The sequence below is a fragment of the Meleagris gallopavo genome, chromosome 16 (genome assembly GCF_000146605.3).
Source record: "Meleagris gallopavo isolate NT-WF06-2002-E0010 breed Aviagen turkey brand Nicholas breeding stock chromosome 16, Turkey_5.1, whole genome shotgun sequence".
NCBI classification, from domain to species: domain Eukaryota; kingdom Metazoa; phylum Chordata; class Aves; order Galliformes; family Phasianidae; genus Meleagris; species Meleagris gallopavo.
The window spans coordinates 11,154,156-11,181,743 of NC_015026.2; the positions used below are offsets into that span (position 1 = coordinate 11,154,156).

Sequence of the window (27,588 nt, forward strand, 5' to 3'; positions counted from 1 at the left end):
AAAAACATACAACCAAAAAAAACCCAACAAACCACGAGCTCCATCTCCTCCAATGAAAGAGGTACCACAGGGTGTAGGCAGGTTGCCAGGCGCGCTCGGCAGCGTGACCGCACTGCATTGAGTTTCTTTAATGAAAGCCAGGAAAGAACACATTACACAGTGTTTCTTCTGCGAGCTCGCTAGCCTCCAGTGATTGAAATCAATAAAAACAGTCGGCAAGGGGCCCAGTGGGGGAAGAGAGAAACCTCCACTACGGCATTCAGTTTGCTTTGCACTTTCTCCCTCCCCCCTGAAGTTAAACTCGGATCACCATGACGAGCTGCTCGGCTCCCCGCGCTCGCACCGGGATTTGAGGGCAGGGAGCGCCTCGGCTCCTGCTGCCCTGCTCGGAGAACCACGGCGCTGCGTTCAGATCGAATCCCTCCTGGAAAAGTTCACCGGACAAGTGCACTGCCCTGCGCCCAGAAGGGGAAAGCCCTGCAGGAGGATGGTAGAGGAGCCCGGGGAGGAAGGAGCCATCTGAGCCAGCGGGAGCCCGCGTCCTGGTGAGGATGCCAAGCCAGGGGAGCTGCGGATCTGCTGGCAGCCAGCAGCCCAGCTCACAGCGACCTGCACCGTAGGGCGGCCCGGCGCTCAGCGGCACATCAGCACAGAGCCAGGTAAGCAGGAGCCGCATTTAACCCTTCTCCGCTTCGCGCCCGGTATCGGACCGGGACCTCCGCACCTCGCGTCCCTCCCGGCCCCCTCCCAGGTGTGCCAGCGCTAAACTCGTCCTGCTGGAAAGTTGCGTGGGGCCGCTGATCCTCGCTGAGCTACAAAACGTGCACAAAAGCCCTTTGTTTGCTGGTTTGGGGTCGGATTTGCTGCTGACAAGGTGGTGCGGGGCCATTGCGTAACCCCCGCGCTGGAGCACAGCCCTGGGCTGCTCGCAGCGGTGGGACGCGGCCGCGCTGAGGCTGCCAGTAATGAATTTCTAATGGGGTCCATACTTATCTTTGTTATTTATGTATTTTAATCGCCATAGCAGCCACACACCCCACACTCGCACTGAGCTCAACGTGCTGGTTTGTACCACGAAATACAGCAACTTGCATGCACGTGGGTTTCTTGGGTTATTATATTGACAAGGAGTTTGTAACCATCTTTTAATACAGCTGAAGGGGCTTTGGGGCACGCTGTCCAGGAATGACCAACATAGGTTTACTCAGCACTTGTATATCCTACCACAAATTCAGTGCATGCTGTTTTCCTATAGACTAGCCCTATAAAAATGGGAAAGACACAGATCGTAACTGTGGACCCCCCAGTCCTTCACAAGTTTTTGGTCAGCTTTAAATAACATAATCTACCTAGACACCAGCCAGACATGGAGGGTGAAATCAAAGCTTGCCTTTTGCTAGGTCAGCAAAAATGATGGTGGTTCCAGCTCTTTCCCAGCGATGGCAGGAGCTCAATGGGATGGCCAAGCAGCAGGAACCTGCAGAGCCTCCGTCCCATGGAAGGCAGGCACAAGGTCTGACAGGCTGACAGCCCTCCCCATGCCTCCCACTGCAGTGCCACAAGGCAGGGCGTAAGGCCGGAGCTCAGCAAGTGCATCTGTATGGGGGCAGGTGCAGCTCTGCTTGTTCCCTGCAAAACAGCCTTTTAGGGGTGACTGGATTTTACAAGGAAATGGAAATGAGACCCATGCTTTAAAGTGATATAGAGAACATCTTCGTGACTAGGACTTATTTCTGCACAGAGGTTTGTTGAAACTTTTTAAAGCACGAACATTGCAGAAGCAATCCTTAAACACCAAGAAGTTTTTCGATTGATTTTATCAGTCCAGTTTCGTACTCTTTGCAAAAACAGTCATAAAACTACAGATCTAAGAAAATTAAGAACAAAAAAACCCCAAAGTAGCAATTCAGAAGAGAAAATGGTCCCTTCTGACTTTCGGGGCATACCCACAGGCCCACGATTCGCTGTACTATCACAGCTTTTAGAATCTGATCTGTGCTCTGTCTGTCCCTGCAGAGATCCCTTGCAGAAATCCCAGCACCCGTTGAAGGCTTCAGAGCAATCACATCCCCCCCATCCTGCAGGACTGCCTTCCAATGCTCTCAGGGCTAAATTTATCTTATGCAGAGGAACCCACTGTAGTCTTTTCTTAAAATCTCAAAAAAGAAAAGCTTGGGTGGGACAGACAATGCACATCATTCAAGTTCTAATGATATTCCTCCTCATCAGTCTCCCAGCAGAATACATGAACATCATCTTTACAGCAGAGTGCAGGGTAATTTGTTCCTAGCAGTATGTTTCAGAAGCAAAGTGGTCTGAGATTCCCTCCTGCTGTTAACAGAACGTGTTCTTTTCAAGCACACGACAGAGAAAAAAAGCATCGTGCATTTTCTTAGAAGCAGCTCTAAGCAAACACAGATACTATAGGTGCCATACCACAGAGCAAGATTTGTCCACATTTTTCAGTTGTGCCAATGATACTCATTCAGATTCACTGAGCAGTGACCCAGTCTTTCAAACCCTTCCTTTAGACTATGGAGACTGGGAAGAACCCCGTGTTGTTTCTAGAGCTGGATGCAACAAAATAGGACCAATGGGTTTCTTTCCCACACTTCTACTAGAATCACAGAATTAGAGCTAGCATTGATAGCCTCTTATCATTAGAAGTACTTCACCTCAGCTGTCTTCAATATGGTCAAGAGTTCCTAATAACACATGCCAATTGTCCATACAACAAAACTGGTAAAAGAGCTTTTTGAAAACAGCGTATAAGATTATGCAACCATCACCAAAGTAGGCGAAATACTTTCAGAGGCACAAGGACAAACACTTCGTTTTTATCTCTCCTATCTACATCTTAATGAAAGGAAAGGTCTGGAATTCTACGAAACGGTTTGAATGACACTTCCAAAGAGGTTGAAATTCAACAATGATGACAACAACATAATGCAACTCTTGGGATGTGCTGGGCTCCAGGGTAAGCAGTCCTGGGCGAAACACAATACTTGTGTCTGCACTGGGAAAAAGAGCGTTTCCATCCCTTTTGAATGACCATGACCTGATACTTCTTGAATACTGTAAAGCTTTGAGATATCTCCTTTCTTAATTACACCAGTGGATCGTGTTGACAGTGCTGGAGTCATTCAGTCGACTATATTTAGTCTGCTCCATTTCAAGTGACAGCTTCCCTGTGATGTACCTATCCTGACAAAAAAAATGGAACGTAACTAAATATACAGTTGAAAAGGTGCATTTCCTCCCTAATCTATAGGAAAGACTAGTGAAACTGAAGATTAATTCTTAAATGAAAAACAGATGTGTATTGATCCCTAAGGATGGCAGTTTACCTTATAATTCCAATAGGTTTGACTAAGAAAGAAATTTTTTGTTACAGACAAAACACCTGCATCATCAAACAGCTTCACTTCCCAATTCCTGTGAAATGATTATTCCTGTAAAATATGTATAATTTCCATGAATAGACCATCAAACACCTGTGTGAACTGTTTTAAGAAAGAAGTGCTATAAAGCTGCACTTACATCTCCTGCACAGCTCAGTTCCCATTGAACATTCCAATCCAAGTTTGGTCTCAAAGAGAAAGGGAAAGGAAGGATGTTTCCAAGAGATAGCACACATTGCAGCACCTTGCCTTCCTGCCGGCCTGCCTGCTGCCCTCCCACTCACAGTCACACAGTGGTTTGCTCACCTAGCTCCATCACCCTGCCCTTGATGCAGCCCAGGATACAGTTGGCCTTCTGGGCTGTGAGCACACATTGCTGGCTCACGTTGAGTCCTTCATCAGCCTGAGCTGTACTGGCTGACCAAACACAGCTGGTATGAAGAAAGAACCACAATGCATTACTTGCCAGCTTGCCGTGGTCTCCTCAGAGTTCCTAAAGAAAACTCCATCCACAGCTTCCTCATTCTTAAAGTCTCTGACACTGAAGTGCAATCTCTTCCTGAATCCTATTTAGCAACATTCCCCTTAATTCTGTTGTGAGTCTTTATAGCATCACGTGTGCCTTCATTATGGAGAAGGAGCAGAAAATTGAAAAACAACTATAATTTAAGACCCTACATTAAAACCTGCTGACTGTTTAGTTAGCAGTTAGAAAAACTCCACAAAAGCTGTTTGTGTTTCCACACTCCATACTAAAGAGTGAATGCAGCACAAAACAAGTTGTGGTTGGCGTTTGTTTTGAAATTAAGACAGCTAGCAAGTTATCCTATAATAAAATTTTATTCCTCTACATTTCAATAACAACCAACTTACACATACTTAAAAGGTTAATGCTATGGTTTATGTGACCTGAATTTATAGCTCACTTTGGTTTTACACTGCTGTACTTTCCTATTGAAAATTAAGCTAAATATCAAGATGTTGCCTAAAATGCCTTAATAAAATTGCAATCACTAAATTGAAAGAAAATCTGCTTAGGCCAAGAGGTACTCCCTTTTTCCCTTTTATTTTTTAAGCCATCTTTAGAAATCAGTATTTTCCCTTGGAATACTGGGAGCAAAAACCATACTGGAAGGTTGCAGGGTAGAACTGGAGAGTATCGGCTTCCTCTCAACAAAGCGAGACAAAAACATTTCGCTTCTTACATCTTCACAAATCCCCTGCACGAACTCTGCATTTACTTAATGCTTCCACAAAATCTGCCATTGACTTCTGTTAATTGACTCCCAAAATTCCAGGCCAGCCCAGGAGTGCCGACCTCCCTTCCACCCTGCATGAGCATGATGTGCAAATCCACGATCAGTTCCAGCTTTCAAGTTACGAACAGCACCGTGATTCATGCTTTTCCTGCCCTGGAAAGTGTTTACAACATCATTGTGTTTTTTGTACCTATACACTCAGATCTTACTATAATTAGCTTTGGGATACAACTGGAAACAAAAGATAATATTCTGATTCATCAAACGCTCCCGACAGCTTTCATGGCAGGAAGCGTGGTTCATGTTGGCAGTTTTAAGGCAAACTCCACAACTTGCCCAAAGTAACAAATACAGAGCAGAGGTGGAACTCCTCAGCTTAAAGTTTCCTAACTTTCAGGCATACGTCCAGCCAGAAAAACGTATTACAGAATGACATTCTCTCCTTCCATACAGGGCACCTTTAGACAAAAAAATCAAACATTCCCAAACTATTTTGCTTTGTATACCTTTTTGCAAGCCAGCCCTGCTGCAGGTTCCTGCAGCTGCCCCAATGGGCTGCGCTCACACAGCCCCAGTGCACCTCCACCCTGCCAACACTGCATCAGAGAAAGCCTAAATAACAGCACGAAGCCACTCACACAACACTCTTCTACATCTGCAATGGAATTTTGTAATTACTCTGAAGGTTCCTCCTGCTCCAAAGGAGGCCATGGGGCTGCAGGGATGGCCGTGTTCTATCCAAAGCAGCACGGCGATACGAACTGGAGAACACAAACGTCACACAAAATGAAGAGAAAAATATGAACTGTGTACATGAGGCCCTCGCTGACAGAACATATAGAATGTTCCTCAGCTGACAGCTTTATAACTCTAACTGGTTCTGCAAATAAAATCCAAACAAAAGAGCGGAGATGTTCTCTAAATCACTCAGCAATTGCTGTTCAGCAAAACCAGCAACCACGAACTCCAGCAAACAAAAAGAGGTACTTTAAGTGACCTTAATGAATGGAAAAAAATGTCAGGATTCTTTCAGCTCTATTTTTCTATATTCTTGAACCTATATGCAAATATTGTATAACCAGCAATCAATCACATCGATTTTTTATATGTTGAGAGAAGTCAGATTCGGAGTGATAAAACGAGTTCAGGCAGAGGGCACATGTTAAGCAGCTGTGAGTCCATTTAAGCTGGCTGTACACCCAAGCACTTAATGTCATTACCCTGGGCTCTGATTTCTTCCTTTCCCTCCTTACACTGAAATATCCATATTATATTCTAACAGGAATCATTAACATTAAGGAAATATAGTCACGCAGTGACAGCAGCAGCCCAAACAATATGCTTGTAAATTAGATGTGGTGTATTTTGCTTTCAGTAAAAGATTATACAGCCACCTACTCTGTTCCGTCTCTAAACAGAGCTTTTTGGTGAACAGCAGAATCTCAGGTAATAGTTTCAGGAATGATTTAAGCCACCATAAGGTGGTCCTGCTGCCAAAAGACAGGCTCTGGGCTCTCCTGCCTCTCCCCCTGGTTGGCCCCTGTGTTGGTACAGCCTGTAAACTCTTCTGGGTTCAAACAACCTCCCCATTCCACGACCAAACCATGACACCCACCAAAAGCTGCTTCAAACCCAAGTCTGGGAATGGCTGTGGCAGCAAAGGAGGTGATATCGAGGGGGGAATCGTGTGGCTGGACAGCTGATGGGATCACTTCTGCACTCTCTGCTTAAGACACCATTCCTCGAGAGAAGCAGAAGTAAAATATTTAATGTTGCCATGTGTATCCTTCCTTTTAAGCACAAGGAAGTGATGACTTTTTGCTTGCCAACCCAAATAATCACAGATCTTTTGGCATTCAAATTCAAAACAAGAATCGGTCTATCACAAATCCAATCCGACTCTTTTCTTCTTACCCTTGCAATTGCATTTCAGTGGGTGAACATTTGCAACAGGAATGGAACAACAAGGATGGAACAAGGATCAAATACTTTTGCTACAACTACATTTTGAAAAAGCAATTTTTTTAGAAGACACAAGCAAGTAAATTCAAACATTAACAACAGATAACCAATATAGCTATCTATAGGTTTTTAGGCGTAAGGATTTCCCCTTCTCACAACACTGAAATTATTCCCACACGAGGTGGGTCCCTCTGAGCTCTCAGCCCTCCTGGGTGAGCTGCTTGCTCCGTTCTTCCCTCTGTTCAGATGTGCTCAGGCTGTTAGAGCCATTGCTCCCCAGCTCGGCACACACCACGACTTCCTGCCATCCAGAGCTCCAAACCACATCCAGGAAACAAACAGCCACGGAAGCAGACAGACTCCAATGGGAGCTGTCAGGTTTTTAGCCACTTGAATTTATAGCAGGCACTGGTTAGCTTCTGCACTGTATGCTGCATGAAAAAAATGCCTCACATTACCAGTGTTATAAAGCCTTCCCAAGTGAAACTACTAAACTTCAAACATACCTCTGCACTATTTCAATGTGCGTGCTGCCAATAAGTGATAAGATTCATCCCAGTTACAAAAGCATTTTGTTTTCATCAGAGGGCTCTTTCATTTTGACCTCAGTACTGAGGGTCATTGCTGCAGGACCAATGACACAGAAAAGCATTCAGGTACAAAATGTTTAATTCTTTGAACATCAGGTTAATTTGTTTTATAAACTTAAACCAATATTTGAAGGGTTGAACAAATATTTGAAATGCTTTGGGCTAGTTACCTATTTAGAAAGAGAACAAATTGTTTCAAAAGGACTTTTTGCCCCTCAGGCAACATAGAGCCAAATTCAGAACGAGCTCATCATACCCTAAAGATGTTCAGCTGGTCCGAGCCAGACCCTTCCAACAGGTTGTTGTGAAGATGCCTGATAGGGTGAAATGAAATGCTTTAGGAACAGAAGTGCTCTAACAGGGAGGAACAGGTATGCCAAAATATGTAAAATATTAAATAAAAAAGTAAAACACATCATGGAGGTGAAAGGAATACACATTGGTAGCAATACTCGTGTTAAAATCCGTGCAAAATGTACGACCCAAAAAGAAAGCACAATGGCAAAAACCACTGCCTGCCTTCTCAATAAAATAACTGCTTTCAATCCCACACTGAGGGCTGTCGGAAACATCACCTATTTCAAAGTGCGTATGGGACTCTAAAGGCTTCTGAAATTCATCCCCCGTAGTGAAAGCCTTACTATTTCCTGGTTTCATTTTAGATTTTTTAGAATGAGGTTGTATTTGGATGACAGTCAAAGCAGGCTGAATAGTTCTTGTGCTGCAGAAGGGTCAGATAGAAGTCATGTCCATACCCCTGCCAAAGCGCAGTATGCAGTCTGTGTCCCTCACTAAGTTCAGCAGTTAAAGCAGGACACAAGCTGTAGAATTTCAGATCTATCATAGAATCACAGAATGGCCTGGGTTGAAAAGGACCACAATGATCACTCAGTTCCAACCCCCTGCTATGTGCAGGTCGCCAACCAGCAGCCCAGGCTGCCCAGAGCCACATCCAGCCTGGCCTTGAATGCCTGCAGGGATGGGGCATCCACAGCCTCCTTGGGCAGCCTGTTCCACTGCCTCACCACCCTCTGGGGGAGGAACTTTCTTCCTCCTAATATCTAACCTAAATCCCCTTTGCCTCAGTTTAAAGCCATTCCCCCTTGTCCTATCGCTATCTACCCTCACAAACAGCCGTTCCCCCTCCCGTTTATACGCTCCCTTCAAGTACTGGAAGGCCACACTGAGGTCTCCCCGCAGCCTTCTCTTCTCCAAGCTAAACAAGCCCAGCTCCCTCAACCTTTCCTCACAGGAGAGCTGCTCCAGCCCTCTGAGCATCTCAGTGCCCTCCTCTGGAGCTCCAAGAGCTCCACGTCTTTCTTTCTATTTAAGAAATACTTTGAAAGTTAAAGTGAGGGAGATGCCATTTATGAGTTCTGGTTTAGCATATGTTCGGTATATATAGTTATTTGAGTGCTGTACAATAAATAACATGGCAACATACGCTTTCAACACGTTTGGAAGCTAAGTCATAAAAGCAGTCTTATTTTGGCTAACGTGCAAAAAATCTACATGCGACAAATGTTGCAAAGGAGAAGCCACTAAAACCACTAAAAAGATACCAAGTTTTGCAGCATTTCCGTGGCTCTTTCTCCAGACTGATAACCAGAATTTAAAACAAACGAGGCTGCAAAACGCCTTGCACACATACAAAAAGAGCATTTAGTCTTCAGTCCTTTTAGCTGCGAAATCAAACGCGCCTAATGGAACGCAATAAGGGAGCCTCATCAGGGAAACAACCTGAAGTGACTTGCAAAACTGTCCAGAAAGCACTGAGTGAGACAAACACGGCTCTGAGTGCCACTGCTGAGATGTTGTAAAGATGTGAGAATGGCAAACAAAAATTCTTCATGACAGAGAACGAATTCTAATGTTTAAAGGACAAAGTAAAGAGACAGATAGCACTCTTCATCAGACAGACCACACTGATGGGTGCTACGGAGCTGAGAATGTTGTCACTTCTTCTGGACAATGAAACAAAACCACAGAAACCAACAGGAGCAGCAGCCAACTCTTACCACCCTATTTGGGCATTATAGGCCTATAAATATACACGCAGCATCTAGACAAGGGAAGGTTTTTCATTCCCTTGTAAGCAAATGATTAGCTGTAGCACACTAATAACATACTGCGAAATGCCGAGGGACAGCATCAGTTTTCATGTCCTAATGTCAGACTGTGACTCGGCGCTGCACTGGCAATGCTGCCATAAATGTGCAACAAGCATGAGCAGCACACGCTGACACACAGCCATCTTTCACAACACTGAAAGCTCCTTTTATGTCACGAAGAGAGGAACACAGAGTCACAACAAAAGCATTTCACGAGAAAAACCCCTTGATTTCATCCAATCTAAAGTTTTCATCTAACTTAAAGAGAAAAAGAAGCAATTTGGGCCAATGGGATACAGCATCAGGGCTCTGTTCATCCACAAAAGCTTGTAGCGCTGCCTATCATTCAGCTGCACGAAGATATTATCTAGCAGTTTCATAATTGAGATAATATTTACTACTGGAAATGATGTGAAGTAGGACAAGGATTACATTGAGCATTATCAAACGGGGCTTCAGAGTTATGATTTCTAGGCACAGGCAGGAATTGGGTAGCAAGGCAAAATTTAAGAAAACAGTAATACTCTTGTGTATTAACAGAAGGCCTCTTCTGCTCTGTAGTGCACTACCCAAGACCATTTCCTTCCTTAGTATTAAAATTCTAATCAGCCTTCATTTCACCTACAGAAATGTATGACCCAGGCAAAGCTCTGTGTATAGCTTTGGAAACAAACAGCCCTGGGATGTGAGACTTGGTGCACTACAAACCCTTAATTCAACTGTCATCATCCGTACGTGCACAAATAGGGAATATTAAAGACACACCAAGTGCCATTCTGTGTAACACAGTGCAAATGTCTTTATTTCTGAAGTAGCTGTATTAATTACAGATTTGATGTTAAGATGCTAGATATCAGCAGTGAGGAAACTGGGCCCGCTGCAGACAAAAGGAGAATGGGTAGCTGTGAGAGGTACAGACACTGCACAAAACCTTCATACATCTGTGCTTTCTGGAGCTCTACAAGGAAAACCAGGGAAATCCCAGCAGGGCAGAACTGAAGATGAAATGGTGAAGTCTTCAAACAAAGTACCAAACACTAAGCTCAGGCTTCAAAGCATAGCAGTGAATCTGGATTGCTACAGGTCTGAAGCACTCGCCCGGCCTTCATGCCTCTCCATAGCTTTAGCATATTTATGTCAAAACAAAGTGGTGGGCCAATGAAACCTGGTGTAGCAATATTGCACCACTTCCACCTCACTGTGAAATCCGCTCCTTCTGTTCAGTGTAACAACACTCAACCCTCCTCCCTTCAGTGCTTTTCCATTCAGAGCAGTGCAGGACGCTCCATCCCATCTTCTGCCTCCCTCCTGCAGTCCCCACCTCTGCTGGTGCTATGTACCAACGCCAGACACAAAGCCAGCTCTCTCCTCTTACATTTTTAAATCACTCCATCCTTTCTGGAGCTATCTGTTGGGCACAGCACTTCTCCTGCCTGCCTTCTCAGGACTCAGTTGCCTCTGAGATAAGGAATAACAAACCACTGAGAAATAACCCTCTGCCCAACTGTGATGTGCCTCCATCTCAGTGGGACAGAGGATGCCAAGAAGAGTGGGCAAGAAAGAGGAACTGACATGCTTTGTGCATGGGAACCAAGAATCAATCAGGATATTGCTGTATTAAAGTTGTTTGCTGGGGAAATTCAGATTTCCATCATACACAAGTCACCTGTAAAGGCACCGAACCCTGGTGCTGCCATTTGCAGTGCCTGTATGGATGCAGAGCAGACACACGTGGCTACAATGCAGCACCCAGGGCAGCAAGCCTGCTGCTCCAGAGACTGCAAACCAGTGCCTGGGCTGAGCTCTGCACGCTGTAATCTAGCAGAAAAATACTGAGAAGCGTATCAAGCCAGGCTTGTCAGCCTTAATATTTTCTGCTGATTTGAACAGAGCCAGGGAATACGATAAGCATCTTTACAAATCCAGTTGGCTTTCCTTCAGATCCAGAAGCCTGTCTGTAAGCTGCACAAGAACAGGAGCCCACATGAAATCACATTTTGAACACAGAGCCAGTCCTGCTCCTCAGCCTCTGTGCTGAACCCTGTCTGCAGCAACACCTCCCTCAGCACGTGCAATTGCTCTTACAAGTAGCTGCAGAGCTACACTCAGCTTCAGGAATACCTCTCTTACTTAAAAATCTTCTGTATTTCTTTCTAAGGTTATGTTAATGAAGTGTTTCCACTGGAACCAATGAGTTAAAAATTGTATCAGCTTTTCCTTGGATGTTTTTTTTAAATCAGGTTAGTAAGTGTTCCCCATTCATCAGTGCAAATCAGCTTCATTTGCTTAGGAGCTCAAACTCGGAGCACACAATGGTATTTTCAAACCAAATACATCACGTTAAAGCGAGGGCAGTCATGGTTCATCTGAATCATATGGTCAGATTGCAAATCTAAGCTGAGGAAATAGAGGTTGTGACACCCCGCAGCTGGGACAGCCTTTGGACAGCAGTGTTACATCATGGCCACGGGGCCAGCCGGGTGCTTACCTGTGCGAAAGTGAAAGATCCCATGAGAACATTAAAAAAAGGAAAGGTTTTCGTGTCCTCACCAAACCCCTTCCTTCACTTAATGCTACCGCGGGCTGAGTTTCTTCAGAGCAAATGATTGCAGGAGGTTGCTGCCAAGCAATTGCTACTGATTTATTTTCATCCGATCACACAGCGCAGGAATTAAGCACTGTGCAAAACACATGGGCCACTTAATTACAAAAGGGCTTCTCCTGCCACACAAACCAATGCCAAGCGACTGAGGCTGCTCACAGAGTGCCCTGACACGGCCCCAGCTCCACATCACGGGACAGAGGGGCTCCAATGCCACGCAGACACAGTGCCAGCAAACACAGCACCACGTCTGCTGCAAACGGAGCTGCCTTTCCTTCTGTCTTTTAAGCAGGCAGGATGAATGAGAGCAGTGCAGCTCGGAGGCTCGGGCAGCGCTCTCTGGATGCCAGAGCCATGCTGTGTGAACATGTGTGTCCATCAGACAATTGTTGGGAGTGGTGAATTCTAAATCTGACCCAGAGATAGGGAAAAAAAAAAAAGGTAGGGGTGTGAAACCATGCACAGAAAATGTTTCAGGCATTAAAAGTAAGTGCAGTGTGAGCAGTGCTGTGCTGGATGGTCTGCAGACCAGGAACTGGTGCAGCATGCTATCTTGTAATGTTTCTTTGGAAATATTCCGTTTCCCTCAACATTCAGTCAGAGTTAAGTACCCTTGAACTAATGAATCTTTCTTTATAGGGGAAAACACACATTTGATACCACGGGTTCATTCATTTATCTAAGCTATAATGCTTAAACGTCTTTAATTGCTGAGTCACCATCCCTGGATGCGTTTAGAAACCATCTGGATGTGGTGCTCAGGACATGACTTAGAGGAGGGTTGTTAAAATCAGGGTAGTATGGTTAGGTTGTGGTTGGACTTGATCTTCAAGGTCTTTTCCAATGTGAGCAACTCTATGATTCTATGATTGTATTTATGCATTTTTATTTTACTGTAAGAAATAGGTAAATCAGTGCTTTACTTCATGCCTCTCCTTTAGATAAGTTACATCAGCACACTGAAATGCTGCCCACGCTCTGAGCAGCCGCACATCCCCCCCCTCGTGTGGCTGCAGCTCACTCACCTTAACTCTCTCCATCACTTTTCCCACTGCACAAAGGAGCAGACACATCTGGCTAACCCAAGTGATGGAGCAGAACACAGTGTGCCAAAACCACCACCCTGTGCAGTAACAACTGAACCGACATCTGTCACAGCATCTCGTTACATGTCAGATACTTCATACCGGGATGCTGTGCTTCAGCTCTCACCCAGCACGCGTGAGTTGTCAGTGAGAAGGAAGCTGTGTGTTTCTATCTTCAGATCAATACACAGCTTTTGTTCAGGAACCTCAATTCACCTCAAAAATGTAAATACAGCCATTGACACCACAGTGATTCACTCAGTTTATCATCAATTCAGCAACAGTGTTGTGTCAGTCGGCAGTATCGTGCAGCAATTCAATGCCAAGCACGCAAACAATTATGTTCTCAACTTTTTAATACAACACTGTGTATTGTAAATACTAAAAAAAGTGCTAAAAAGCATGATACGGTGGAAGGGAACAGATAAACGAAATCTATTTCTCTTTATCAGAATGGATGAAATTTGTTTTTCAACCACTTACGAGCAATTGTTTCACCTTTTTGTTTTGTTTTCCTTTCCAGAGGTTCCATCTTCGAGTGACGTCCTTCTGGGCTGCACCTCATGTGAGTACAGGCGTTACTGTATGTTTTTTATCAATGTACAACAGTGAAAATATTGACCAGCATTGCGATTTCTATTTTCTATTTACTTCTGTGAAATTGTACTGGCCAATTCACTCAGTCCCTGGGAGGGGTTAATGAAGGCAGTTGGTGTTCACTCCCAGCTGGACCTCCTCCTCAGAGCTCACAAGCAGGTCGCCCATGTAGGCTCTCATACAGAGATCCTCCAATGTACTGCAGCTATAGCTTTGGGATATTTAGACTTGGGGGATGCAGCCCGTGATCCTCAGGCACTCAAGGACTCTTTGCCAGGCAGGAGAAGCCCCGAAATCCAGAGAATCTGCAGAAACAGACTGGAGGAACATCAGCACCTGGAGGAGTGAATTGGCATCATCTCTGCGAGCTGCTTGCCCTCCCTGCCAGGAACAAATCGAGGCAGTAATGCTCTCCTCCCCACCTCCACCGGCAGGCCATCACAGCAGCTAACACTGGAAGCCCACAGCCCACATGAAAGGCTTTTACGCACTGACAAAGGCTGCCCAGAGTGCGCTGCTCTCGCTGCTTAATGAGCCAAGGACCAGAGCCAGGAATTATTTAATGCTAACACCGGCCCTGCCAGCACTGAGTGCAGCTCTGCAAACCACTTCAACTTCTTCATTTTCTCCTCCGTACAGCGAACGCAACATTTCTGCACCCAACAACCATCTCCCCACTGCTTAATTCCCAATTTGATACTCAAGCCGTAAATGCACCGCCTCCCTTCCTTTCACTTTGATAAAGTACAGTCAGTATCAATAGGCAACGCTTTCTAAAAACTTATTTCCAGCTATTGTGAAACAGGAGCTGAATGTTTATGGAGTAGTTACTTTTTATGTCAGTTTACCATAGGGCCTCTTTAGCCACAAGCTTACAGCCGGAGGCCCCGAGGCATTTTTGGGAATGGAAACTTTTGGAGCTCAGCTCTTTACAAATTTCCAGCCCACGGTATGTTTTTCATTAGTCTACATGGTGTTATAATAAATGATGCACTTCCTCTTTCATTTTATGATTTTTTTAAACATGCAACAATTTTTTCTGTCTGTTTTCTATTACTTTAAAATACTCAACCACAATCACCATACAGTCTGCTCCGTGTATAACGACAGAAGGGATCCACTGAGTAAGATATCAGCTAGAACAAGACAAGCTTCTCATTTAAATTCTTCACTGAAGGCCAATCATAAATGCATTCGGTGTACGCAGCTCCATTTTTAGGGGCCATGGTTACAAAAAACAGCAGTAAGTCTGACATTCCAGAAGCTGAAGTTGGCCCAGAAGAGGCTCCTTACCTGCAGGACACAGCTAAAGCAGTGTGAGCTCGCTGGCCAGATGCAAAAGCCATGAAAAACTCCCCATGCCTTTGCATAGCAGAATTACACAAAGGGCTTTTTTGCATAAGGAGATACAATACAAAGCTGACGGCTCAGCTCCCTTCCCTGAGTGCAGCTCTGAGAGGTGTTGGCTCTCGTTTTCCTGGGGCAAAGCACCACAATTCCTCAACTGCTGCAGTGGGTCCTTTACATTACAGCAGAATTAGACCCCAGGAAGGACACACGTAATTGTCTCCTTCAAAAGTTTATAAACAAGAGATAACAGCATCCCGAACAAAGACATTGTGAAGTTATCACTCTAAACAAAACAGAGTACGAAGGGAAAGAGAAAGTGTCTAAAAAAAAAAAAGAGAGAGAGAGAGAAAAGAAAGTAGCCAAGCACACAGCATTTGAGAATGAAACTCTGCATCCCAACAGCATGACTGCCCACATTTAAAGCAAGCCAAAGCTCTTTGCACTGCCTTGTTCCTCTCAGCCCAAACTAGTTTGGTGAGCTCTGCAGGCGGTCGAAGGAAAATCAAAACCAAATGTCTTAAACATCTCAGAGCTGATGTCTGAGAACGCAGCGTTATCAAGAAATGCTCATCTCCCTCTGGGCTCCCTCGCACTCACTGCTGGTAGTAACTGAACTCAGCACATCTGTAACAGACAAAGCATATAGACAAGAATGTCTGCACATTTGTTCGGTAATACTGGGGGACTTCTGTAGGTGACAGCCTGAGAATTGAGAAAGAGGAGGAACTAATGCTAAAGTAATGCTAACTATTGCTATCCACCAAACAAAGGCCATGGTGGTGATGGGCTAGAGGTTGGAGTGGCTGATCCCAGTCACCTTTTCCAACTCAGTGATCCTAAGATCAGCCTTTAATGCTGAGGAGATGGAACCTTCCAACCTCTTTTGAACACAGAAAAGAAAGTGAAGGCCATCTGCTGCCACTGCCGGCAAGGAGGGAGTGCTGAATTAAGCAGACCCAGCTAACGACAGGACCCAGGAAGGAGAAAGGATTATCATTACACAGCATTCAGTTGTCTGACCCACTTCACCACATTAAAAAAAAAAAAACAGTAAAAAGAAATACAAGTTTTATAATCACACCTCAAAATAACAACTAATTGGACATTGCAATTGCTTAATGGCAGAAAAGTACTCACTAATGGGAGGAGCAGTTCTCCACTACGTGCCCAAATCTATATTGGAATATTTTTAAGATGATATATGGTTGATACATTTATTTTTAGAGAGCCTTTTAATGTTCACCCTCTATAAATAATTCTCAATAAGAACACACTCCCAGGGCTGGCAGCGCCAGGAAAACCAGGCTATGCCAACAAGAAGGCATTCCAGTCCAACTTCATCACGTCTAGCACACCAAGTTTCATTTACAAATCTTTGATTTCTAGATGAATGGCAGTTCAAAGTACATTTTAAAGACAGCTACTTTCTGCCTATGTATGTAGAGATTGCTAGAGATTAAGTCACTTTAATTAAAGACTTCAGCAGGTGTAACTTTGTGATAGTCTTTGAATTTGGTTTAAACTGATGTACGTTCTGTGATTACCCACAGTGAGCTTTAAGAACATCAGAGATCTCCCAAACACAGCAAAGGAAAGCTACTGATGGTCTGAAGTTTGGTGCTGCTCTGTCATTTACATAACATACACATAACTGAGTTGGAAGCAGCACTCTGAAATGCTCAGCAATAAAGAAAAGCCCTGGAAGCAGCTGTGGGAGGGAAGCCCAGACCACGCCAGACCTACACATTTCAGTGGGGCTTTGTCCTGGTTTTTATATATGTATAAAACTACCCAAAGTTAACTTGCAGTGTCAAGGCCTACAGCATTTAATTTAAAAGCATTTGGGATTCAATTGGTTTAAAAATGAAAATGGAATTATTTTAACTCATTCTTCCCTCAGTGTCATGTTTTAGGGTGATAGCAATATGAATCCCCTGTTTCTCCATTACTCAAATGTTCTTTCTTGGGGGAAAAAAAAAAGTAATCCAAAGATTAATTTTAAGCTATCAGATAAAAATACCATAGTATTTACCTTAACATTTTTTGAATATATACTGAATTCAAGTGAAGCAATTTCAAAAGTTACCCTGGATGCTCTTCTCATTTTAAGACATTAAATATTGGCTCTCACAATTTCCATTATACATTGCCTGACAGTGTTTGCTGCTGCTGCTGACTACATGAGCTGACTTAATTCTTACAGTGCTAATGACAAAGTTTCGTACAAGTTGGGCACAGATGACATTTCAGAGTTTCATACTTAGTGCAGGTGTAATTGCACATAATGTAAGCGTAAAAATTGGTAGTGCTAAATGCATAAATTCCCCCTTGATCTTTTTTTAATAATTATATCATCAGCAACAGCTACCTTCAAACTTGCCTCCTAATCCTGCTTTAAATGATCATTTACTGCTGACACCTGAAGACAAGGGAAGGGCACAGACACACTCGTATAATCCAGAGCACAGGGAACTTGCAGACCCCAAACTGAAGTCCCAAAGCCACAACAAAGCCACGGACAGAGCAGTGGGAGAAACCAGCGATGGAAGCAGACAGCAATCCAGCAGCTGAGGGTCAATGCGTGGCAATGTGGTGCAACAACTCAAAGGCAAAGCTTACAGTGGATGATTTGCACGAGGCACAATTCTGGGAGCTCCAACTCATCCTAAAGAAATAACTGCACAGTTCTGAAAAAAATCACATTTCCATTTTCATGTTTTTCTCCTCATCGGCTGCACTGATGCTGCAGGAGAGAGAAAAATGACAAACAGAAAGGGGCAGAAAGAACGGCGTGTTCTGTCGCTTCAGCAGAAAGGTGCAAATCTGGAGTGACTGCAAAGGTTTGAGCTGCACTGCTCCTCATCCACTGCTCCTGCACCAGGGCTCACCCTTGGCCAGAAAGGGAAAACCACCAAAGTTAGGGAAGGTCCTTTCAGTACCCACATCAGGCACAGGTTAATAAGAGATCACAGGGCTGCTCACCTCCAGGTTTATTCGCTGGGGGCTGGTTGTGTAACTAACAGCAGAAAGGAGTCATTTCCAGCTCATTTTGCCCTGTGAGCCCCGGGCTGCCAGGAGCTCAGGAGCAGCTTTCCCTGCCTGCCCCGTTGGGTGTTCCTCTTTGAAGAGGCACCCAAGCAGCAGCTCACTCACCTGTTCTGTAGGGTTGTCTTTAAAGCAATGCTTTCCACCCTTCGAGCTTAACTGCAGAGACGTGCAATTAATTAAGCAAGTTAGTGGTATGTAATTCCAGCCTTTTATTTGTGCTGGGTGTTAGAGCAGGACACACGTCCTGTCTGTAGCAGGATTTTGGAGGCTCCACAGAAAATGCTGTACTTCACAGACCGATCTGATAGGGTTTGTGCAACGCCAGCCCAACCTGTGGCAGAGGAAACCAAATAGCTATCAATTAAAGGAACCTAACAGCCTCTGTTGCTACTGTGCTGTATGGAGCTGGTGCATTAAACCTTTGTTCTGACGTGCTTTTTTTTTTTTAAATGACTTTTTATGCTCAAATGAAGAGCGAGCCTGGAAGTGAATTTTAAGTGGACTGCCTCCAAATTGGACAGGCTAACAAATCTTCATTTGTTAGCAGACAAATGGACCCCTACTGGCCAGATGGCTGCAACGCTGCATAAGAAATGCATCGAAAGCTGCTCTTAGCAGTAGTATCCAAACACCACATTACTGCTTCCCAAATATTTTTCTGGGCTATAATGTTTGTAAACCGAGCCCTCTCTTCTTGCCAAGCTGCCAGGAACATTCTCAACAGTTTTAGTTCTTAATAACAACAACAACAACAACAACAATTAATTTAAAAAATCCCCACATTATTAAAAAAAATTATGGAGAAAAGATGACAAGGAATCTATCCTAATATAACGGCTCTCCCATTTCCACATGGCGTGTGTGCTGTTTGTTTTCATTCTTGGAGCACAGGATTTTATAGCTGTAATTATCTCATTTTCTCATGGTACAAACAGTCCAATTTTTATTCATTGAGGTTAACATTTTGGTAGTATTCTTCCCCTGGTTTTTCTTCCCCTTAAAGCTTGCTATTAACATCAAATACAATAGATTCATACAATCAAAATACCTGTTGGGGGAGAGATTCATTAATAAATTGTATTTTCCTATCAGCTCAGAGCAGAAGTGTCAGTATGAAAATGAATATCTAGAGGGAATGATGCTTTAACTCATTCCTGAAGTTTGAAGCATATGATGGTGGTTCTATTCTTAAATTAATATCATTTAAAAGATACAGTTTCTCAACCATAGCCTTATCTTAAAAGATTTCTGTGCAAGAATTTTCCCCCTAATCTGGAGGGCGTTGAGAGGTAATGTTCAACCAAGCAGACCCTAGAAGCAAGGAGGTGCTTCATGGTCAGCTGGCTGTGAAATCCTGTAGCTGCCTGCAGCCCTGCATGCAACCCCGCTGCTTTAGGTCTAAGGTTTTTTTAAGTGTTTAAGGACGAGGAGCTGCGCCCTGGTATTTATCAAGGAAGACAGCCCTGGCCTGTACTTCTGCCCTGCTTAAACAGCACCTGTGCCATTTCCCCGTGCTGGGAAGCAAGCCGGAGCACCCGCAGGTGCAAGACCTGTGGTCTTTGCAGAGCAGGCAGAGGGTGAGAGCTGTTCCCCTTCACAACCTCCTGAGGTCTGCAGAAGGAGGAACTTCTGAGAGCCCGGTGGCAGGGAAAGGTCAGGAGCAGGGTATTATACTCTGATTGTTTGGATTAGCACACAATGGTTAACTAAACTGACTTAATATCTAATGACATTTCCAAACAATAGCTCATAAAATTATCCAAAGTATGCAGAAACAAAAGACGCAGACAAACACCACTGTGGTCCCTAAGACATCCACACAGCAGTGCGTTTCAGTGCTCTGGCTGTGCAGATTAGAGGGCAGCTGTAAATGAGCCTGAGCGAAAAACTTCTGAGCAGAAAAGACAGAAGCACTCCTTCCTGCCTTGCCCGTTGTTATCACTGCCACTTGCGTGCAACAATCAGTTTCTGTCCCATGCCTTCAGCATACAACCATGTTTTTGGAAACAGAATCGCTGTGTTTAAAAAAAAATAAAAAGCACTTTACTGAAATGAATCACAAGCTCAGAACTCTCCCAGAAAGCTGCTGTGAATTAGCTGGGTTAGCAGGTCTGAGGGATTGTCACTAAAACCACATCAGCATCCTGAGTCACGTCAGCTGGGGAAGGCTCTGCGATGGGACAGATGCTATCGCTGCTCTCCAACTGCTCTGCACTGCTCCCTTACCAACGAAGCCAGCATTAGGAATATTAAACCCAGGCACCTGTCTCAGCAGCTTGAGCTGCTTGTGAGGCACCCTACAAAAGTACACCTCTGTGGTCCTTTTTGAAAGCAAACTGCTGATGCTACAAGCTTCACCAGATCTGCCAGCTTCACCACAGCCCATGGGAGAAGCTGCTTGAAATGCCCAAAGCAGTCACTGCTGGTGAAGGATTTGTGTGCAACCGCTGGGCTGCAGCTCAGGTACAACTGTGCTCTCCTTCTTTAAGGGGCAAAAAGCTGTGCTCATACAAAAGACATCTCTAAAGCAACCCATCTGATATTTGCTGAGAAGTCTTGCTTGCTTCAGCTGATTTGCAAATACAATTTATTTATTTTAGGTAATTACCAAAGCACTTTTGGGCACATTAAGCCAAATATGAACTTGCTGAATTCTCATACTAAGATAAAACACAGATAACACGAGTCCTGAGCGGATTCCCTTCACATTACTTCTTAGTTCAACACTTATACTGAAAAACAGCAAAAAGCATCCATCGGTGACTGCAAGCATCTGTGCAATGGAACAAGGAGGTACCTGCCCACATTGCAACCTGCATCACATCGCATACCAGTGACGGGCTGTTTGCAATCCTCTGAAGGCACCGTGTTTTCAGCTTGGACTCAAAGCACGCTGAGGTTCTTACAACCCTTCCAGTTAAATAACTATTCCGTATAGACAACTTCCACATGGGTAGCAAAGGTCCAGACACACACCCACTAATTCATTGATGCCACAGTGATGCTTCAACAAAACCACTTCAGCTCGCAAAAGCAATACCCTGCCAACCACAGTCCTCAAAAACTACTTTTACATTACCCTTGTGAATTGCTTAATCCACCCTAAGCAGTGCCTCTACCTAGAGCTGAATTACCGTACCAAGCACTCCTAAAAGATCAACCTTGGTGAACAAAACTGAACAGAACTTATTTGTCTTTGTCTCACTTAGCTTCCATACATAGAAGGTCAGAGCAGAACTGCCCGTCAGCTTCTAGCAGCTGTCAGAGATGACAGCACCTCAAACACGCCGTGCCTCCATCCTTGCAGCACCACAGAGCAGGGTGCAGACATATATTTGCATTATGTACGCATTCATCACTCATTTTAGGCGTCAGCTCCTTTTGGGTTAATAAGGAAAAGCATCCACTATGCTTCTCTGCTGTGGGCAGGGAGAAAAATACAAACTAATTCTTCATTACAGTTTTACAAAGCAAATTATTTAGCGGCAATTTGTATTCAAGCTAAGCACACAGAATCATGATATTACACTCCTTTTATTCAAATGAAAGGAATTTACATTCACCTACCATCTCATTAAAGTAAGAATGATGAAGCATTTTTCCTTTTTTTTTCTTTTTTTTTTCTTTTTTTTAATTCAAAGTGTTCTTTCTGAATGCTTAAAATAATTCTGAGGTTTATATTTTAGTATTTTTTCAAATACAGGCTGGCTCTGTTTCAGGTCTAATGCAGCTTTCTGTTTAAACTCCCAGGCCAGCTGGGTGCTGCAGGCTCCTGCTGCACAGCAGTGCTTTGCAGAGCCGGGCAGGGTTTGGCTCCTGACAAACACAGCTGTGAGAAGTTCAGCTCTAAGGGAAGTTGAGCTCACTGTGCCCAGGGTTTGCTATGCTGTTGGCACACACAGCCTTGCAGAATATCTACTTCCCTGGTAAATAGTCCTTTCTGGTACAAAAGCAGCTCCTCCAATGGATGCAGACGCTACTTGTTGCTGGTTATACAACTCTAGCAAGGGCTGGGCTATTCCTGAACCACACTCACATCCTTCCAGTTTGTACTTCAGAAACAACAACAAAACCCTTGCGTGGTGACACGGTGGCACACAGAACAGACCTTCTGGCAGCACTGGGCCCCGCGACCAGCACCCTGCACCCCTCTGACACAACCGCACCGCGATATCGCGGCGGTTTTGCAACTGCCCTCTCCGCCAATCGCAGCGTGCAGCTGAAGCTTAAAGGATTATGTGTATGTATGTGCAGGGGAAGTCACATGTAAATACAGACTCGGTGCCATGAACAGGGCTGGTGCAGCCGTCAGCGGGCTGCTGCTAAGCCTGCCTATTGTTTACTCTTGCTAGAGAAATGAGAGGTCGGAGTTTCTGCTGAGCTTACCTTGGAAGGGTTCTGACTTGATGGACAAAATGTTTCTGCCAGCCTTCAAGGAACAGCAGGGCAGTGCCCACCAGGTGAGATTCTTAATAGTTCGCCTTCCGGAATGCTTTTGCTTTTTTTTCTGAGTCTGGGAACAATTCATGTCAATGCATATGAGCTTTGGGTCAGTGCAAACGATCAGCTCCGTCGTTACAAACCAGTGGTCAGTATTTAGAGAGCGGTTCTTTAGGAAAAACGTTGATGTATAAATGTGCCATGCTGCTACTCAGATCTGCTCGTCCAAAAGAAAGTTACAGAGGGCTTCCTTAAGCACAGCAGTTTTCACTCTCTTACTCGTTATACTGGGCTTCTCATTTACTGCTTCTTCTGTGTATGACTACGTGGTTCTAAGTTTTTCTTACTGGTTGCTCTGAATATATGAGATCTTAATTTTTTACTTTATATTAAATCCTGAGTGGTATGGCAGAGATATAGCAGAGAAATCGATCAGATATTAATCTGATTAGTCTTTAATAAAGAAGCAAAGTTGCCAGTGAAAATGAGGTACTTGTGAATCTCCTATTCATGGCACAATAAAACAGCACGCAGCAAACCATACTGTGAAAAATTACTGCAAAGCAGCTAAAAGACACTGCTAATTAACTAATTAATTACAGTTAAGCTGCATTTTCATTTATATTATAAAAGAAGGTAAACCAAAGGCAAACATCAAAGCACCAGAAATTTCCTGCTTTCAGCAGAACCTCTGAATAAGCAGAATGACTGCTGTCCTTTTCAGCCTCCATAAGCATTTTTAGCTATGCTAATCACCACAGTATTTGCAAATCTGTTTTCTACTGCACTTAGCACAAGACCTACTTCGCTTTAGGGCTCTGCCTGCTGAACTTTACGTCCCTTTTATATAAATGCTAAAGCAGCATTAAAAGGCAGCACGCTATTTCTTACACCAGCATCACATTCCGAACGTATTTGGTTGGCCCAGTGATTTAAGCCAAAGCAGCGCCCTATGGATTCCAACAGAATTTGAATCGATTCTGAAATTATGGAAAAAAAAAAAAAAAGTTAATCAAATGTCTGGACAAACTGATTCATGTGAATGTCTGCCTTCATGATCTGTACATCAGAATGATTCACTTTAGCTGCTCACTTCAGGGTCTGAGCAGCACGTAAGACTTTATCAGAATATCAGCGTATTTCCCACAGCAGCTAAAACACAGTGCTCACGTACATGAGGATGGACCAGTCAGCTCCAGTACCTCCTACAAACAGTGGTGTAGTGTTGGTATGCACCCCGTATCTGTGGGCCATGTAACAACAACCATTTATCAATCATTACTAAGAAACTGGCTCTGTGACAAACTAATTACTCCTCAGGCTTCCACCCATTAGCACAGAAGGAAGCAGACACTCAAGGTGCATTTATAATCAAGGCTTTATACAGCTCTGCAGTAACAAAATCTGCTACAGAGGTTGTGCTTTGGAAGATTTCTTAAAATGTACACACCTAAATCTGCTCAAAGGACAAATAATTGTTAACTGTTTAATGGTACGTGAATCACTACAATTAGTAAGCAGTAGCCTTTATTTGATGTCATTTATTGGGCTGTCTTCCCAGGGACGTGTAAAAACCCTAGCCAGTGCTTCTCCTGTGGGTTGGACAGACCATGGGTTAGCAGGTGTCACCATAACTATATCACTGATGTTTCTGCAATGAGAGACTCCCTACAGAGAACCCTGGGTTACAGAGGCCCAAGACTCCTTTGCACACTTCTCTCCCCCCACGAACTGCTTTTGGTTTCTGCCATTGGAAACGCTTGTGCAGCCTCATACTGATACCCACAGAAGAGCTGCTAAAAATGACTGAGGAAGCAACTCCCACCTACATACCTGTGAGGGCAAACTGAGCACTGCCACGTCTCCAGTGCCCAGCAAACGTCCTACAACAGACAGCCATCAGGGTCAGCGCTGCCTTCTTGGAGTCTGATGGATTGTTCCAGACATGTAGTGCTGCAGGGAGCCCTATAAGTGATTAACGCTATCAATCAACTGAAAATGTTGATGAACAGCAGGCAAACCCCCCAGCGCTGGTGTAGAGGAGAGGGGAGCTGCAGCAGACAAGCAATAGGTGGACAAATCTGAACCTTTTGTGCCAATGAGATGCCTTGATTAATTTCAAGCTCCTTGTAAATGAAACTCCTACTCCAGATCTTCGTAAGTACAGTCATCCTAACATCAGCATTAATATTATACTAGCCCTCCTAAAACCTTCAGTTAAAATACTGTATTCAGCAATTACAAGTGGAGTAAAACTAAATCAGTAAATATGCCAGTTCATCTCAAGGAGGCAGCTGGAAAATGGCATTTCCTTCACTGAGCAAAAGAAATCAAAAGCCACAGGAGTGTCAGGAACAAGAGGTCTCAGACTTTAGCTGACAATTATCAGGAAGGTATCTGTTTATCGTTAACAGATGTGACAAATCTTGACGTCATTTCAGCCATAGTAGAGCTCTCTGCTAAGGAGCAGACTGTTGTCTTCAAACTCCAGACTCAAACCGGTTTCATACTTACTGTTATCTTGGAAAGAGCTATGCCAATATTTCTGCATTTATGAGAAACCTGGTCCTGGCAGCCTGAGTGTTTCACAGGAATTCCTCCGCAGCCAACACGATGCCTTGTTTATCAGTCACGGTGTTGGCTTTCACTTGTGCCTCTAGTAGGAAATGGCGTGATGTTAGAGCTTCCAGGAAAACTACCATCTGTGCTTCCCGCCAGTCAGGCAGGAGAATACCTGCAGGGAATGCTTCCACGCTGCCGGCTCTGAGCAGCATTTCCCATCACAAGCCCTGAGCATGAGAGAAGCCAGCAACGAGGGTTAAGATAAGAGCTCCCTCACAGCCATCCCAGCAGGATCCCAGCCTCTCACACTGCCCTGCAGCAAGTTCAGTCCACAAAGAATAGGGATGGTTCACACTAATTTTGATAGGCGAGGACTGGTTCTCTTTAACAGAGTGATGCTGATTTAAATTGTAACACTCAGCTCATAGACACTGCTTACTCCTGCAATCCTGAGCAATGCTGGAGATTCAGAGATCCAACCATCTGCAAACCTGTGATCTAAGTGAAGATATTTAGCATAAAGATGCTTTGTAATTTTCTCTTTCCTCAAGTTAAAATATATATATATATACACACACATATATACACACATATATATATGTCTCCATGATCTGATCTTTACGCACACACACAAAAAGAACCCCTGTGTTTCAAATGCTGGTAGCCACTATCTGAGCTGATCCATGTAATGCACTCTGCTGGGCAGGTTGGCCTTCCTGCACGAGCAGAAAGAGACCCCACCTCACGCCACCAGACATTCACTGTGCGTTAGGAGCTGCACTGCTCGCTCTGTGGCAAAGCCCTCCCCATCACACAGAGATGTTACAGACAAAGGACGGTGAGATTTCCACACAGAGGCTCTGTCGGAATTCAGAGATAAAGCAAAGTCAGGAAGAGGTGGAGCATGAGAGCGGTCAGACTCACTCATCTGATAGTGGGCACTAAGATAAGGGACAGCCAGCAAGTGACAGAGTTAACCCCTGTGGAGCCCTGGGCAGCTGCTGCTGAGCACGCAGAGCACTGCTGGCAGTGCAGCTCCTGCTGGGGCCAGGTTCTTAACTGCATGAAGGCAGATGTGCCTGGCAGACAGCAGCTGTCTCTGCACACGGGGCTCCTCCTGCACAACCTGCAGTGCCCCTAGTGCAGGGCTATCTCTCCCTCACAAGCTTTACTTTGCCATTAGCTAAAAATAAATTTTCCTTTTTCTTCCAAAGGAGCACCTGAACTCACCTGATGCATACTGATCTGTGTGGGCAAAGTGCAGACAGCTTAGCTCTGATGTGCCCTTAAGTGAACTCAGGTTCCCAAGGAAAGAGATTAACAATCTAAACAAAGTGTGCTAATGGGGCTTTGTTAATATTTTGCATTTGGAGGGCACTACATATATTTATACAGTAGTAATAGAATAATGTAAAGAAAACATTGAAAGGAAAGTGAAAAACTGCATTTATGGTTGGTAGGTTGCTACCAGGCAGCAGAAGTGGGCTCTGAATTACACTGTAGCTGCAATGCAATGATTTACCACAATGATGCTGCCTATGAAATAAAGGAACAAACAGATTACAGTGGTTGCAAACATCTGCAGAACAGCAAAAGACTTCACATCACAAGAGCGGGGCCCTTGGGAAGGAGCTGAATTGTGAAGTGTTCTCAAGCAGATGTTCGTTTAGAATTTCTGAAAAAGCAGTGAGATGGGTGAGCAATCTCAAAGGATGACCCAAGCACAGTGTGAAGAGTGACTTCAGAAGCACGAGCAACTGTGTGCTCACTTCACATCCTCAGAAAGGATGGGAAATACACCTATCCTTTCTGACAATTCCGTTCTCGTTGCTGGCTTGACATGCCTAAGAATGCATCTAAGGCAGCCCAGGAAGTCCCAAAGGAATGAGAGAAGAAAGAAGTGAAGAGTATCATCTGAAGAACCTCGTGCTCCCTCTGCCAGGACCGGAACAGAAAGCAGTACTGCAAGAGGAAGAAAACCACCCCACCCCCACTGGCTCTTTTGTTTGTATGCTGTAAGCATCTCAGGCAGGATGTCAGATTTAATGCTACTTTATGCATCAGTTATTACTGTAATCCACTCATGGCTTCTTTCACGTTGTTCTGCATGAGATCAACTACATTATAAAATGCAACTGATATCAATTATAAGCATACCACCCGTCAAACTGGTCAATGATTGCACCACGAAGACGCAAATGATGGGGTTGGCAGAGGCCTGTTTCTCAGCCCAGCACCCAGCATCCAGCAGGATTTTCTTCTACACTAATGTTTAAAGCATTTTATCTGAGCCGTATCATTATATTCCAAACAATAGCAACTCAGCAGCCACACAACAGAAGAATATTCGGTTTCTTACTTGCCTGCACTGCAGCATTTTTCCCCTCTCATCTAACCTGGACAATCTAGTTTTACTTTTCTGTACAGCCAGCCAACGACTCCTCTGTTAACCCCTACGACATGTATATCAACTGGTAAGCTGAAAAAAACATCACGTAATGCAGACTTGGAGGTAACAGCGACGTGAGACAGTTTCTCTCACACTTCAGAGTTCAGAGCGTGCTCCCCCTGGGCGCAACTA

The 27,588-nt window shown here is 44.3% G+C and overlaps 1 protein-coding gene across 2 annotated transcripts in view; it reads left to right on the top strand.

The window, feature by feature from the left end:
* The first annotated feature begins 96 nt into the window (after window positions 1–96).
* The window catches only part of GPR146 (G protein-coupled receptor 146), a 33,593-nt gene continuing 6,101 nt past the window's right edge, over window positions 97–27,588 (top strand). Inside the window, exons 1-3 of one of the 2 annotated variants that reach the window (XM_010719660.3) lie at window positions 98–659; window positions 13,534–13,575; window positions 22,358–22,465. The gene's annotated coding sequence lies outside the window, so the exon portion shown is untranslated. Of the gene's footprint in view, window positions 660–13,533; window positions 13,576–22,357; window positions 22,466–27,588 lie in introns of both variants that reach the window. The other variant, XM_010719659.3, reaches the window with a different exon arrangement.